Source organism: Coregonus clupeaformis, chromosome 9 (genome assembly GCF_020615455.1).
Source record: "Coregonus clupeaformis isolate EN_2021a chromosome 9, ASM2061545v1, whole genome shotgun sequence".
In the NCBI taxonomy this organism is placed as follows: domain Eukaryota; kingdom Metazoa; phylum Chordata; class Actinopteri; order Salmoniformes; family Salmonidae; genus Coregonus; species Coregonus clupeaformis.
In genome coordinates, this window is record NC_059200.1 from 17,497,352 (window position 1) to 17,512,123 (window position 14,772).

The following is a 14,772-nucleotide window of genomic DNA, read 5'->3' on the forward strand; positions in this document are numbered from 1 at the left end:
CGTCCTATGTCTACTACAGTATTATATTATATTATATTGAGCTGTCCTATGTCTACTACGGTATTATATTGAGCCGTCCTATGTCTACTACAGTATTATATTATATTATATTATATTGAGCTGTCCTATGTCTACTACAGTATTATATTATAATATATTGAGCTGTCCTATGTCTACTACAGTATTATATTATATTATATTATATTGAGCTGTCCTATGTCTACTACAGTATTATATTATATTATATTGAGCTGTCCTATGTCTACTACAGTATTATATTGAGCCGTCCTATGTCTACTACAGTATTATATTATATTATATTATATTATATTGAGCTGTCCTATGTCTACTACGGTATTATATTATATTATATTATATTGAGCTGTCCTATGTCTACTACAGTATTATATTATATTATATTGAGCTGTCCTATGTCTACTACAGTATTATATTATATTATATTATATTGAGCTGTCCTATGTCTACTACAGTATTATATTATATTATATTGAGCTGTCCTATGTCTACTACAGTATTATATTATATTATATTATATTGAGCTGTCCTATGTCTACTACAGTATTATATTATATTATATTGAGCTGTCCTATGTTTACTACAGTATTATATTGAGCCGTCCTATGTCTACTACAGTATTATATTATATTATATTATATTGAGCTGTCCTATGTCTACTACGGTATTATATTGAGCCGTCCTATGTCTACTACATTATTATATTATATTATATTATATTGAGCTGTCCTATGTCTACTACAGTATTATATTATATTATATTGAGCTGTCCTATGTCTACTACAGTATTATATTGAGCCATCCTATGTCTACTACAGTATTATATTATATTATATTGAGCTGTCCTATGTCTACTACAGTATTATATTATATTATATTGAGCTGTCCTATGTCTACTACAGTATTATATTATATTATATTATATTATATTGAGCCGTCCTATGTCTACTACAGTATTATATTATATTATATTGAGCCGTCCTATGTCTACTACAGTATTATATTATATTATATTGAGCTGTCCTATGTCTACTACAGTATTATATTCTATTATATTGAGCTGTCCTATGTCTACTACAGTATTATATTGAGCCGTCCTATGTCTACTACAGTATTATATTATATTATATTATATTGAGCCGTCCTATGTCTACTACAGTATTATATTATATTATATTGAGCTGTCCTATGTCTACTACAGTATTATATTGAGCTGTCCTATGTCTACTACGGTATTATATTATATTATATTATATTATATTGAGCTGTCCTATGTCTACTACAGTATTATATTGAGCCGTCCTATGTCTACTACAGTATTATATTATATTATAATATAATATTATTAATACTGCTACTACAGTATTATATAGTATTGAGCCGTCCTATATCTACTACAGTATTATATAGTATTGAGCCGTTCTATATCTACTACAGTATTATATAGTATTGAGCCGTCTTATATCTACTGTGGTATACTGCTCTGCTGTTCCCTTTTACTTCATAAATTCCATAAAGGGTTTAGACAGGAGAAAGAGAAAGGAGAGAGGGAAGTTGAACTAGAAATCCATATTTTCATTTCAGGGATCCCGGCCAGGATAAATGCTCTTTTGTTTCAAGGCGCTTCTAACCCAACTCTGGAGGAAAGATTCAATTAAAAAAAACTCCTCCTAGCCAACCTCACGCCTTGTTCAAAGCAACTTTACAACAACAAAGAAAACTGAAAGAAAACCCCCAACAGAATCCACTATGGCCTCAGTTCAAAGTGATAGAACTAATTAATTGAGGGCAAGAAAACCTTTGGAGTGAAAATAGGCATAGATTTTCCTCCAGTCATGCAAGGCTATTCCCCCCAAACTTCATTATCCTCTTTGTGTGTTGGTTCACTCTCTACGAGATAAATGACGCAATAGTCTACCTTGAGCCAAACTTCTGCCCTACAACAAAGGGAGTTGGAGAACAGAGAATAGAGGAGAGGTGATATAAAGGTTATGTAAGTATTAATTAAAGACAATATTTCATGGAAGTGAAAGTGGGACCTGCTGCTGCACGGATCGATGTTCAATTTCCTCACTGTTGTTTTCACAAAATGCCTTAACAAAAAAAACAAAAAATAACAAGCCAGAACACCAGTCAATACACCAGTCAATACACCAGTCAATACACCAGTATGAAAACACCAGTCAGTAAACCAGTCAATGCACCAGTCAGTACTCCAGTCAATACACCAGTCAGTACACCAGTCAATACACCAGTCAGAACACCAGTCAGAACACCCGTCAATACACCAGTCCAGTCAATACACCAGTCAGTACACCAGTCAGAACACCAGTTAATACACCAGTCAGAACACCAGTCAGAACACCCGTCAATACACCAGTCCAGTCAATACACCAGTCAGTACACCAGTCAGAACACCAGTTAATACACCAGTCAGAACACCAGTCAGTCAATACACCAGTCAGAATACCAGTCAGAACACCAGTCAGTCAGTAAACCAGTCTTGAAATTATTGGTGTTCTTCATTTGAATGGGTTTCTTTGTTCCTATTACAGTTGGCTCTATATAAATATAGATATGACATTGTATTTATTTGGTCATAATCATAACACACTGTTTTAACAGTTTACAAGAAGCAATAAACTGTATCAATACTTATTCAGTCATGAGTTTACACTCAGAGGTGGTTAGTCTTCCCAGGCTTTATGACTGCCATTAGCACTTTATTTTGCCTAACATTGACTGAGCTGGCCATACTATACTCATGAATATACATAGCTGTTTGAAATAAGAAATGAAGTGATATTTTTATGAATGCTGAGACATACAGTATATGGCGATGGGCTCATTGTACTGAATCATTATGTATATGTGCAGTAAAATGAATGGATCATTAACGCTGTGTGAGTTTATTGAGCTGCGGAACAGGACTGGACACTAGATTGTAAAGGAGATGTAGCCTTGGTCCTGTCTTAACGGCCAAGGAGATGTAGCCTTGGTCCTGTCTTAACGGCCAAGGAGATGTAGCCTTGGTCCCGTCTTAACGGCCAAGGAGATGTAGCCTTGGTCATGTCTTAACGGCCAAGGAGATGTAGCCTTGGTCCCGTCTTAACGACCAAGGAGATGTAGCCTTGGTCCTGTCTTAACGGCCAAGGAGATGTAGCCTTGGTCCTGTCTTAATGGCCAAGGAGATGTAGCCTTGGTCCTGTCTTAACGGCCAAGGAATGTAGCCTTGGTCCTGTCTTAACGGCCAAGGAGATGTAGCCTTGGTCCCGTCTTAACGGCCAAGGAGAGTAGCCTTGGTCCCGTCTTAACGGCCAAGGAGATGTAGCCTTGGTCCTGTCTTAACGGCCAAGGAGATGTAGCCTTGGTCCTGTCTTAACGGCCAAGGAGATGTAGCCTTGGTCCTGTCTTAACGGCCAAGGAGATGTAGCCTTGGTCCTGTCTTAACGGCCAAGGAGATGTAGCCTTGGTCCTGTCTTAACGGCCAAGGAGGTGTAGCCTTGGTCCTGTCTTAACGGCCAAGGAGATGTAGCCTTGGTCCTGTCTTAACGGCCAAGGAGATGTAGCCTTGGTCCTGTCTTAACGGCCAAGGAGATGTAGCCTTGGTCCCGTCTTAACGGCCAAGACACTATAGATGTTTTGTTATAGATAATGAAACAGACAGGGGGCACTGCAGGACACATCCAGCCTGACTCAATGTGTCATGGACACAAACTGTACAGACACTCACTGGAATCAGCATAGAATATCTGCACTCGAGGACTTCTCAGAGTAAGACCAGTCCAATGTTTACTGTAAAGACACCTGTTTAACATAGTCATTCAAAGTCCATCACATCTCAACTATGCTTCTCTGTCTTTAGAGTCATTGCCAGCCTTCGTCCCCCCCCCACCAGACACTAGATACTTTTCAAAAAGAGATTTCAAAAGACCACAGCTCTTAGATTCAAATACACCATTACAGAGCCATCTCACAGAGAGGCATTGTGTGTGTCCTTGGGAAAAACTGAGAGCAATAGATGACGCACAGGCCTCATCATGAGAGAAATCTGAAAGCAATATCACATCTGTAGAGGGATCTCATCTTCAATATGACAATGTACTGTGAAGGGGCTGTGACTGGATACCAGTTATATAAATGTAGGATGACATCTCATCCACACAGGTTGTGTGACTGAACAGGGCCTGATGCATTACATTGGTAGTACTTCATTCAGTGTGTGTGCGTGTGTGCGTTTGTATGCGAACTCCAGATCTGATCTAATGCACTATTTTAAAGAGAGGGAGGGTTAAACAGAGAGCCGGTAAAATATTTAGACAGCACTTAGTTACTATATGATGGAGGTTTGTTGTGTATCACTGCAAAATATATTGGAGAATAAGTGATTGCTTGCTACAAATTGTAGTAACTGTAGTTCGTAAACACACCTCGTAACGAGGAGTCATTACCGTCAGTTACATTCATTAAGCTAAAACAGAGTTTTGTCACAAATCACGAACAGGATCTGATTAATAAACTCCCTTTCCCGTTATTATCATAGCAGATGTAATTCCATTAGTTGATTTAGAAATTTCCAGAGATTCTTCTGAATCCCCACAGAGAGACGGTGACGTCCAGCAGAGACCAAGGTCCCACTACCTAGTGCCTTTATCACTGTAATAAATATAGATATCAAGATGACGTCCCAAATGGCACCCTATTCCCTACATACAGGGTTGGGGAGTGACTAATTAGATGTAATCAGATACATTTAATATGTTTACAAAAAAAACTGTAACTGTATTCAGTTACGTTACCAGCAAAAAAAATATTCTAATCAGATTACAGATCAATTGAAAAACTAGATGATTACTTCTAGGATTACTTTTAAATTCAGCAGGGACATTTGCCTTGACAGCAGCTAATGGGGATCCATAATAAATACAAAATACACAACAAATGTGTTTGATGGACTAGTAACTGTAACGGATTACATTTAGAAAGAATCCTACCCAACCCTGCGTACATAGTGCATTGGGGGCTCTAGTCAAAAGTCGTGCACTATATAGGGAGTAGGGTACCATTTGGGAGGCAGACCAAGACAACAACAGCCAGGGATAAATCAATCTAAAGGGGCTCCATATGAGAAATGTCAACAGCAGTGTCTCAAACCAACCACTCTCCCTGAGGATAGCCTGCCAAGCGTACGGCATTGACCGCTCATACGCACACGTACACACGCACGCACACACACACACACACACGCACACACACACACACACAAGTGCACCCCCCCACACACACACACGCTCAAGAGATTGTCGAGAAGTTCATCTCTTGACCTTTTTGAAAATGTCACATCACAAAGAAAATTGGAGACGGTAACACTGACAGCCTTCTGTTAGAGAAAGACAAGAGAATGGAGGGGGTGAGAAACAACCACTGGATACTGGCAGGATATTATTCTCATGAAATGTGCAACCTGTCAAGTAATTTAAATTAAATCCAATTTTTAAAAGCATAGCCATGAATTTCTTTGAATTGAGAGAACATGCATGACAGAATAATGACAGTCTGGTTACAGTCTGGTCTGACACTAGCTGTCAAAATGGAGGGCAATATCTCAAACCCTCGTCTATACAACATACCTCCCTCTTTCCCACTCTCTCCTTGATGTTTAATGAAAATAGTCTCCTGTTGACTGGTTTCATGTAAAGTATAAACAAATTAACAAAATATTAAAATGAGTGGTGTGTCGGGGGATTGTGGAGGCCAGGTCATCTGATGCAGCACTCCATCACTCTCCCTCTTGTTAAAATAGCCCTTACACAGCCTGGAGGTGTGTTGGGTCATTGTCCTGTTGAAAAACAAATTATAGTCCCACTAAGCCCAAACCAGATGGGATGGAGTATCGCTGCAGAATACTGTGTTAGCCATGCTGGTTAAGTGTGCCTTGAATTCAAAATAAATCACAGACAGTGTCACCAGGAAAGCACCCCCACACCATAACACCTCCTCCTCCATTCTTTACGGTGGGAAATACACATGCGGAGATCATCCGTTCACCCACACCGCATCTCACAAAGACACAGCGGTTTAATGTCCATTGCTTGTTTTTCTTGGCCCAAGCAGGTCTCTTCTTATTATTGATGTCCTTTAGTAGTGGTTTCTTTGCAGCAATTCGACCATGAAGGCCTGATTCACACAGTCCCCTCTGAACAGTTGATGTTGAGATGTGTCTGTGACTTGAACTCTGTGAAGCATTTATTTGGGCTGCAATTTCTGAGGCTGGTAACTCTAATGAACGTATCCTCTGCAGCAGAGGTAACTCTGGGTCTTCCATTCCTGTGGTTGTCCTCATGAGAGCCAGTTTCATCATAGCGTTTGATGGTTTTTGCGACTGCACTTGAAGAAACTTTAAAAGTTCTTGACATTTTCCGTATTGACTGCTTATTTGAGCTGTTCTTGCCATAATATGGACTTTGTCTTTTACCAAATAGGGCTATCTTCTGTATACCACCCCAACCTTGTCACAACACAACTGATTGGCTGAAACGCATTAAGAAGGAAAGAAATTCCACAAATTAACTTTTAAGAAGGCACACCTGTTAATTGAAATGCATTCAAGATGGCTACCTCATGAAGCTGGTTGAGAGAATGCCAAGAGTGTGCAAAACTGTCATCAAGGTAAAGGGTGGCTATTTGAAGAATCTCAAATATAAAATACATTTTGATTTGTTTAACACTTTTTTGGTTACTGCATGATTCCATATGTGTTATTTCATAGTTTTGATGTCTTCACTATTATTCTACAATGTAAAGTAAAAATATAAATAAAGAACACCCTTGAATGAGTAGGTGTGTCCAAACCTTTGACTGGTAGTGTATATTTTGTCCTTTATAATTTTTTATGTTCCACTAACCCTACCACCGATCCCCTAAATTGAGTAAACTAATGGACAACAACACTTAGGCTTCTACTTCCAGCTTCTACATAATATATATATTTTACAGACACAATACATTTTACAATAGTTCAAATTATTTATTTTCCTCCCATCTATCTCTGAAGACCATCCAGTTTTGATTTCTATTTGCCATATATTTTGAACTGTGCTATTTCACAAAAGTTCTGAACCTATATACATTTTACTGACCTAGTATATTTTACATTAGTTTTCTTGTTGTTTTTAGTCCCGCCCTTCAGCTCCACTCAACCCCTCCCATCTATCTCATAATACCATCCAGTTTCTATTTTCCATATATTTTTCAACTGTGCTGTGCTGTTTCACAAAAGTTCTGAACCTTTCTATTCTCATAGTTTCTAAAGATTGTAAATTAAATATATATTTTCTGGTAAAAGTAATATTGTATTATTGATCGATTAACTATGACTTTTCAAATCACACAGCAGTGCTATTTGCCGAGTTATCTCCAAATAAATGTTGCAATTCTTCAGTCATTCCTGAACCTGCGACCAAAAACAAGCTAGATATGGACAGTACCAAAACAAATTATCTAAGGATTCTGTCTATTCGCAGCAAAATCTGCAGAGCTGGGATGGTTGTATACCCCATATATACAGCATTCTATTGGTTGCAATAATTTTGCATAATAATTTAAATAGGAAAATTCTAAGTTTTGAATCCGGTGTCATTTTTTGTATCAGTTCATAAACCATGTGCCATGGAATCGGTACATCGAAAATATCTTCCCAACTATTTTGCAATCTATATGGCACAGCTGTCAATCTTTTGGTTCTTAAATTAAACTGGTATACTTTTTTATTTATCACAATTTTCTTTAACCAATTATGTTATTTAATGCAGGGCCGACAGACAAATTCCTTACTTTTTCCCCCTTCCACTTGCCTCTTCCATTTTTGCGGTAATGCTGCAATTAGTTGGTTGTATTTTTGGGTAGAGCAGACATTTCCATATATTTTTGTTAGCTGCATGTGTGACATAACTCCACCAGTCCTATTTATAATATAATTTACAAAGATTATACTGTACCATTGGTAAACATGTTTTTGAAAAAATAATGTTTTTTAAAATCAATTAGAATATTTGAGTTTAACCATAATATTTGTTGCAATATTTGTTCTGTCTTTTCTTGTGGATTAAACTGAAATTGCAACCAACGTTCTATGGCTTGTTTTAAAAATAGCAATATTTTTTGCTCATATAATTTAAAAAACCAAGTCGCTAGGTGTAGGCAAGGCCTTAAACAAATAAGTAAACTGGGATATGACTAAAGAGTTAATCAGGGTGATTTTTCCACAAATAGACAGCTATTTTCCATTCAATGGTAACAATATCTTATCTATTTTTGCTAACTTTCTATAAACATTTATTGTAGTAAGATCATTTCTTTCTTTTGGGATATGAATACCAAGTATGTCCACATCATTTTATTGGTAAACTACACGGTAATGTAAAAGTTGTATTTTGTAACGATCTAATACATAATATAGTACACATCATAATATGGTTGTAATCCAGAGAGGTAAGAAAATGTATCTAGATCCTCTATGAGGCTGTGGAGGGATCCAAATTGTGGATTTAAAAGAAAACATGAATCAGCAGCGTACAATGACACCTTTGTTTTTAAGCCCTGGATTTCTAACCCCTTGATATTATTGTTGGATCTGATTTTAATAGCTAACATTTTTGATGGCCATAATAAATAGATATGTCGATAGTGGACAACCTTGTTTTACTCCTCTTGACAGTTTAATACTTTCTGAGAAGTAGACATTATTTACTATTTTACACCTAGGTTTACTTTACATAACTTTAACCCATTGTATAAGAGTTTTTAAAAAATTCAAATATTCCAGGCATTTATATATAAATTCCAGTCGTATTTTATTAAAAGCCTTTTCAAAGTCTGCTATGAATACCAGGCCTGGTTTCCCAGATTTCTCATAGTGTTCTATTGTTCCAATACTTGTTTTATATTATCTCCAACCTATCATCCATGTAAAAAACCTGTCTGATTAGGATTAATAATTTTACGTCATTTAGCAGACGCTCTTATCCAGAGCGATTTACAGTAGCAATTAGGGTTAAGTGCCTTGCTCAAGGGCACATCGACAGATTTTTCACCTAGTCGGCTCAGGGATTAGAACCAGCGACCTTTCAGTTACTGGCACAACGCTCTTAACCACTAAGCTACCTGCCGCCCCACTTAACCACTAAGCTACCAATACCTTTTTAATTCTATGCGCTATGCACTTTGCCAGAGTTTTTGCATCATTGACTGTCTTCTTGGTAAGCAACTCCAGTATAGATTTGGACTTATGTTTTAGGTTATTGTCCTGCTGAAATGTGAATTAATCTCCCAGTGTCTGGTGGAAAGCAGACTGAACCAGGTTTTCCTCTAGGATTTTGCCTGTGCTTAGCTCCATTCCGTTTCTTTTTATCCTGCAAAACTCCCCAGTCTTAATGATTACAAGCATACCCATAACATGATGGAGCCACCACTATGCTTGAAAATATGGAGAGTGGTGCTCAGTAATGATTTGTATTGGATTTGCCCTAAACATAACACTTTGTATAAAAAAAAAGGTAATGGCTTTGCCACATTTTTTGCAGCATTACTTTAGTGCCTTGATGCAAACAGGATGCATGTTTTGGAATATTTTTATTCTGTACAGGCTTCCTTCTTTTCACTCTGTCATCTATGTTAGTATAGTGGAGTAATTACAATGTTTGTTGACCCATACTCAGTTTTCTCCTATCACAGCCAATAAACTGTAACTGTTTTTAAGTCACCATTGGCCTCATTGTGAAATCCCTGAGCGGTTTCCTTCCTCTAGGGAGGACGCCTGTATCTTTGTAGTGACTGGGTGTATTGATAAACCATCCAAAGTGCAATTAATAACTTCACCATGCTCAAAGGGATATTCAATGTCTGCTTTTTTTAAAAACATTTTTACCCATCTACCAATAGGTGCCCTTCTTTGCGAGGCATTGGAAAACCTCCCTGATCTTTGTGGTTGAATCTGTGTTTGAAATTCACTGCTCGACTGAGGGACCTTACAGATAATTGTGTGGGGTACAGAGATGAGGTCATCATTCAAAAATCATGTTAAACGCTATTATTGCACACAGAGTGAGTCCATGCAACTTATTATGTGACTTGTTAAGCACATTTTTACTCCTAAACTTATTTAGGCTTGCCATAATAAAGGGATTGAATATTTTCTGACTCAAAACAATCAGCTTTTCATTTTGAATTAATTTGTAACAAAAAAAAAAAAAACATAATTCCACTTTAACATTATGGGGTATTGTATGTAGGCCATTAACAAGCGATCTCAATTGAATCCGTTTTAAATTCAGGCTGTAACACAACAAAATGTGGAAGAAGTCAAGGGGTGTGAATACTTTCTGAAGGCACTGTAGATATATGTTATAACAGCAGCATATGGATTGCAAATCTTTTCCAGGCAGAAATCTCATCCACAGTAAAGGGGGCAGGCAGGAATCTCATCCACAGTAAAGGGGACAGGCAGGAATCTCATCCACAGTAAAGGGGGCAGGCAGGAATCTCATCCACAGTAAAGGGGACAGGCAGGAATCTCATCCACAGTAAAGGGGGCAGGCAGGAATCTCATCCACAGTAAAGGGGACAGGCAGGAATCTCATCCACAGTAAAGGGGGGAAGCAGGAATCTCATCCACAGTAAAGGGGGCAGGCTGGAATCTCATCCACAGTAAAGGGGACAGGCAGGAATCTCATCCACAGTAAAGGCGGCAGGCAGGATTCTCATCCATAGTAAAGGGGGCAGGCAGGAATCTCATCCACAGTAAAGGGGGCAGGCAGTAATCTCATCCACAGTAAAGGGGGGAAGCAGGAATCTCATCCACAGTAAAGGGGACAGGCAGGAATCTCATCCACAGTAAAGGGGACAGGCAGGAATCTCATCCACAGTAAAGGCGGCAGGCAGGATTCTCATCCATAGTAAAGGGGGCAGGCAGGAATCTCATCCACAGTAAAGGGGGGCAGGCAGTAATCTCATCCACAGTAAAGGGGGAAGCAGGAATCTCATCCACAGTAAAGGGGACAGGCAGGAATCTCATCCACAGTAAAGGGGGGAAGCAGGAATCTCATCCACAGTAAAGGGGGCAGACTGGAATCTCATCCACAGTAAAGGGGGCAGGCAGGAATCTCATCCACAGTAAAGGGGGCAGGCAGGAATCTCATTCCACAGTAAAGGGGGCAGGCAGGAATCTCATCCACAGTAAAGGGGGCAGGCAGGAATCTCATCCACAGTAAAGGGGACAGGCAGGAATCTCATTTTTATTTTCCCGAAGCCCAAGATCATTTATTATACTTTAGGTAAAGTGTTTAGCTTTGCCCTGATAAGTGGCGCTCGGCGCTCGGCTCAATAGCTGGGTCTGTAGTGAAATTGAACCGGCAGATCAAACAGTGATTCATTGTTTGGTGAATGTCAGTAAGTACATGACGACAGCGACATTGTGGGATTAAATAAAGCCTGGGCCTTTTAGACACCCCATATACACCACTATGTTATTAGTACACTGAGACCAAGGGAGTGAACATACAGTATAGTGCACTCCACTGGTATAATATAGGGAGCGAATTAACACCTTGACTCCGATGTTATTAGTACTCTGAGACTGTGGAGAGGGATGGATAGAACACTGAGACTGTGGAGAGGGATGGATAGAACACTGAGACTGTGGAGAGGGATGGATAGAACACTGAGACTGTGGGGAGGGATGGATAGAACACTGAGACTGTGGAGAGGGATGGATAGAACACTGAGACTGTGGGGAGAGATGGATAGAACACTGAGACTGTGGAGAGGGATGGATAGAACACTGAGACTGTGGAGAGGGATGGATAGAACACTGAGACTGTGGAGAGGGATGGATAGAACACTGAGACTGTGGAGAGGGATGGATAGAACACTGAGACTGTGGAGAGGGATGGATAGAACACTGAGACTGTAGGGAGAGATGGATAGAACACTGAGACTGTGGAGAGGGATGGATAGAACACTGAGAGTGTGGGGAGGGATGGATAGAACACTGAGACTGTGGAGAGGGATGGATAGAACACTGAGACTGTGGGGAGAGATGGATAGAACACTGAGACTGTGGAGAGGGATGGATAGAACACTGAGACTGTAGGGAGAGATGGATAGAACACTGAGACTGTGGAGAGGGATGGATAGAACACTGAGACTGTAGGGAGAGATGGATAGAACACTGAGACTGTAGGGAGAGATGGATAGAACACTGAGACTGTGGAGAGGGATGGATAGAACACTGAGAGTGTGGGGAGGGATGGATAGAACACTGAGACTGTAGGGAGAGATGGATAGAACACTGAGACTGTGGAGAGGGATGGATAGAACACTGAGACTGTGGAGAGGGATGGATAGAACACTGAGAGTGTGGGGAGGGATGGATAGAACACTGAGACTGTGGAGAGGGATGGATAGAACACTGAGAGTGTGGGGAGGGATGGATAGAACACTGAGACTGTAGGGAGAGATGGATAGAACACTGAGACTGTGGGGAGAGATGGATAGAACACTGAGACTGTGGAGAGGGATGGATAGAACACTGAGACTGTGGAGAGGGATGGATAGAACACTGAGACTGTGGAGAGGGATGGATAGAACACTGAGACTGGAGAGGGATGGATAGAACACTGAGAGTGTGGGGAGGGATGGATAGAACACTGAGACTGTGGGGAGGGATGGATAGAACACTGAGACTGTGGAGAGGGATGGATAGAACACTGAGACTGTAGGGGAGAGATGGATAGAACACTGAGACTGTGGAGAGGGATGGATAGAACACTGAGACTGTGGAGAGGGATGGATAGAACACTGAGACTGGAGAGGGATGGATAGAACACTGAGACTGTGGAGAGGGATGGATAGAACACTGAGACTGGAGAGGGATGGATAGAACACTGAGACTGTGGGGAGGGATGGATAGAACACTGAGACTGTGGAGAGGGATGGATAGAACACTGAGACTGTGGAGAGGGATGGATAGAACACTGAGACTGTGGAGAGGGATGGATAGAACACTGAGACTGTGGAGAGGGATGGATAGAACACTGAGACTGTGGAGAGGGATGGATAGAACACTGAGACTGTGGAGAGGGATGGATAGAACACTGAGACTGTGGAGAGGGATGGATAGAACACTGAGACTGTGGAGAGGGATGGATAGAACACCGAGACTGTGGAGAGGGATGGATAGAACACTGAGACTGTAGGGAGAGATGGATAGAACACTGAGACTGTGGAGAGGGATGGATAGAACACTGAGACTGTGGAGAGGGATGGATAGAACACTGAGACTGTAGGGAGAGATGGATAGAACACTGAGACTGTGGAGAGGGATGGATAGAACACTGAGACTGTAGGGAGAGATGGATAGAACACTGAGACTGTGGAGAGGGATGGATAGAACACTGAGACTGTAGGGAGAGATGGATAGAACACTGAGACTGTGGAGAGGGATGGATAGAACACTGAGAGTGTGGGGAGGGATGGATAGAACACTGAGACTGTAGGGAGAGATGGATAGAACACTGAGACTGTGGAGAGGGATGGATAGAACACTGAGACTGTGGAGAGGGATGGATAGAACACTGAGAGTGTGGGGAGGGATGGATAGAACACTGAGACTGTGGAGAGGGATGGATAGAACACTGAGAGTGTGGGGAGGGATGGATAGAACACTGAGACTGTAGGAGAGATGGATAGAACACTGAGACTGTGGAGAGGGATGGATAGAACACTGAGACTGTGGAGAGGGATGGATAGAACACTGAGACTGTGGAGAGGGATGGATAGAACACTGAGACTGTGGAGAGGGATGGATAGAACACTGAGACTGGAGAGGGATGGATAGAACACTGAGAGTGTGGGGAGGGATGGATAGAACACTGAGACTGTGGAGAGGGATGGATAGAACACTGAGAGTGTGGGGAGGGATGGATAGAACACTGAGACTGTAGGGAGAGATGGATAGAACACTGAGACTGTGGGGAGAGATGGATAGAACACTGAGACTGTGGAGAGGGATGGATAGAACACTGAGACTGTAGGGAGAGATGGATAGAACACTGAGACTGTGGAGAGGGATGGATAGAACACTGAGACTGTAGGGAGAGATGGATAGAACACTGAGACTGTGGAGAGGGATGGATAGAACACTGAGACTGTAGGGAGAGATGGATAGAACACTGAGACTGTGGAGAGGGATGGATAGAACACTGAGAGTGTGGGGAGGGATGGATAGAACACTGAGACTGTAGGGAGAGATGGATAGAACACTGAGACTGTGGAGAGGGATGGATAGAACACTGAGACTGTGGAGAGGGATGGATAGAACACTGAGAGTGTGGGGAGGGATGGATAGAACACTGAGACTGTGGAGAGGGATGGATAGAACACTGAGAGTGTGGGGAGGGATGGATAGAACACTGAGACTGTAGGGAGAGATGGATAGAACACTGAGACTGTGGGGAGAGATGGATAGAACACTGAGACTGTGGAGAGGGATGGATAGAACACTGAGACTGTGGAGAGGGATGGATAGAACACTGAGACTGTGGAGAGGGATGGATAGAACACTGAGACTGGAGAGGGATGGATAGAACACTGAGAGTGTGGGGAGGGATGGATAGAACACTGAGACTGTGGGGAGGGATGGATAGAACACTGAGACTGTGGAGAGGGATGGATAGAACA

The 14,772-nt window shown here is 40.9% G+C and overlaps 1 protein-coding gene across 2 annotated transcripts in view; it reads right to left on the reverse strand.

Annotated features, from left to right (window-relative positions):
* Nucleotides 1-14,772, reverse strand: part of arhgap24 (Rho GTPase activating protein 24) — a 189,274-nt gene that overhangs the window by 75,492 nt on the left and 99,010 nt on the right. The window lies entirely within an intron of this gene.